The sequence below is a fragment of the Vigna unguiculata genome, unplaced genomic scaffold (genome assembly GCF_037176805.1).
Source record: "Vigna unguiculata cultivar grain cowpea cultivar isolate G323 ecotype 2 unplaced genomic scaffold, ASM3717680v1 ptg000392l, whole genome shotgun sequence".
In the NCBI taxonomy this organism is placed as follows: domain Eukaryota; kingdom Viridiplantae; phylum Streptophyta; class Magnoliopsida; order Fabales; family Fabaceae; genus Vigna; species Vigna unguiculata.
This window is the reverse complement of record NW_028197027.1, coordinates 62,501-65,000: the sequence shown is the minus strand read 5'-3', so window position 1 is coordinate 65,000 and position 2,500 is coordinate 62,501.

The following is a 2,500-nucleotide window of genomic DNA, read 5'->3' as shown; positions in this document are numbered from 1 at the left end:
GATGGCTTGTGTGGAGTTTTGTGAAAAAATGAAATTCGTGGTTTTTGAGATGTGAGGGTTGGAATGGCCTCCAAATGTCCCCAAATGAATACCATGAAATTCTTGGTGCACGAAAGTTTTGAGTTCGGAGGGTTTTGCACATGGCCAAGTTGGTCGGTGCACCGCGGCATAGCTAGATGGCTTGTGTGGAGTTTTGTGAAAAAATGAAATTCGTGGTTTTTGAGATGTGAGGGTTGGAATGGCCTCCAAATGTCCCCAAATGAATACCATGAAATTCTTGGTGCACGAAAGTTTTGAGTTCGGAGGGTTTTGCACATGGCCAAGGTTGGCGGTGCACCGCGGCATAGCTAAATGGCTTGGTGGGGAGTTTTGTGAAAAAATGAAATTCGTGGTTTTTGAGATGTGAGGGTTGGAATGGCCTCCAAATGCCCCCAAATGAATACCATGAAATTCTTGGTGCACGAAAGTTTTGAGTTCGGAGGGTTTTGCACATGGCCAAGGTTGGCGGTGCACCACGGCATAGCTAGATGGCTTGGTGGGGAGATTTGTGAAAAAATGAAATTCGTGGTTTTTGAGATGTGAGGGTTGGAAAGGCCTCCAAATGCCCCCAAATGAGTACTGTAAAAGCGTTGGTGCACAAAAGTTTTGAATTGGATGCATTTTGCACTTGGCCAAGTTGGTCGGTGCACCGCGACTAGATAGGTTGGTGCCAAAATTTGTCAAATTTAAGACCTTGGCCAAACTGAATGAAATTTTGTGGGGAGGTTCCTGATATTGTTTAGTGGTGGACTGGAAAAAATGAGGTCGAAATTCGAAGTCTACATGTGCTTTTCTATTTTTCCCGATTTTACACATACCCGGTAAGTAAAAAAAATAAAAAAAATAGTTCCCCTTCGAGAAAAATTATGAAATTTGGTGAGCAAGGAGATACCATTATTCTACGAATTACTGCAAAAAATCGCATCAAAATTCGAAGTATAGCCCGAGATATGGACTTATGTCTGCTCAAAAAAAGTGTATCTACTTGTACAATTTTGCCTTTTGCATATTAACCTCTTATAGGGGGGGAGTGCTCCTTGAGCCGGCCAGCTCCACACTGGCAGGTTTTAAAGGGAGCTTGATGAGGCCTCCCCCCTCACGTGGTGCGTGCGTTAGCATGTTTATCATGGCACAACTAGCCTCTTCATAGTTGTTGAGCTTTATTAATACCAACACACGGTCGTCACTGATCGTTGGTTAGCTCGGCAGCTAGTCCCTCGGATATTGTGGAAAGTTATTTTCATGCCTAGCGATGCTTGACCCTGCGTCACTTGATGTTTCCATTTGCTTGCTTGCCCATGGTAGGTGGGGGGTGGACCGTCTTGTGGTGTGGTGTCTTGCGAACGTGAGGGTGTGTGAGTTGTAATCGAGATGCACTTGCTGGCTGGCTCCATGCCTTGCGTATCGAACGGTCAAGCATGCATCTCTTCCATTTTCACCCGTTGCCTTGGGTGATATTGGTTGATCAGTCCCTGTGTTGCCTACCCACTAGACGGTACTTCTGTGGTTGCTTCGAATTCTATCTTTCCATCACGAAGAGGTGTTGGAGGATCCTAATGTCACGCACGTGTTCCATCTAGTGAAACATCTCAGTGATGCACGTGTTGTGGCTAGTTCTTTTGGATGCGGTGCATTATATGAACTCGGGTTTACTTTAGCGACCCAGTCAACATAATTCGGTTGTGTCCCTTGATTGAGACGTTGTCCTTGAACTTGTTGTGAACAATATCGTTCTTCCACAACCCGTCGTCTTGAGTGCGATGGAAGGCAAATAAGATGTGCTTTGGCATGTCATGCACGTACTCGATTGCGGGAAGTGTGAGAAAGTGTTGTTGACAACCCGTGGGAAATGGAATGTGGCAAATCGTGATGAGCTCTTCGTGGATCTGCGAAGAAGACGACCTTTGGGCCTGTTGGAAACGAGGGAGGCGATGTTGAACTGCGAAGAAGATGGACTTTTGGGTTGTTTGAATCAATGGGAGGCCACGCGAGAACTCCGAATACTATGGACTCTTGGGTTGTTGGAAGCAACGGGAGGCCCCGCTAGAACTCCGAATACTACGGACTCTTGGGTTGTTGGAAGCAAGGGGAGGCCCCGCTAGAACTCCGAATACTATGGACTCTTGGGTTGTTGGAAGCAAGGGGAGGTCCCGCTAGAACTCCGAATACTACGGACTCTTGGGTTGTTGGAAGCAAGGGGAGGCCCCGCTAGAACTCCGAATACTATGGACTCTTGGGTTGTTGGAAGCAAGGGGAGGCCCCGCTAGAACTCCGAATACTATGGACTCTTGGGTTGTTGGCAACGACAACTTGGGGGGATGACACTGGAAAAGAGTGAACTAGGCCAAACTGCGAACAAGGCAACTTGGGGGGATGACACTGGAAAAGAGTGAACTAGGCCAAACTGCGAACAAGGCAACTTGGGGGGATGATGCTGGAAAAGAGTGAACTAGACCGAACT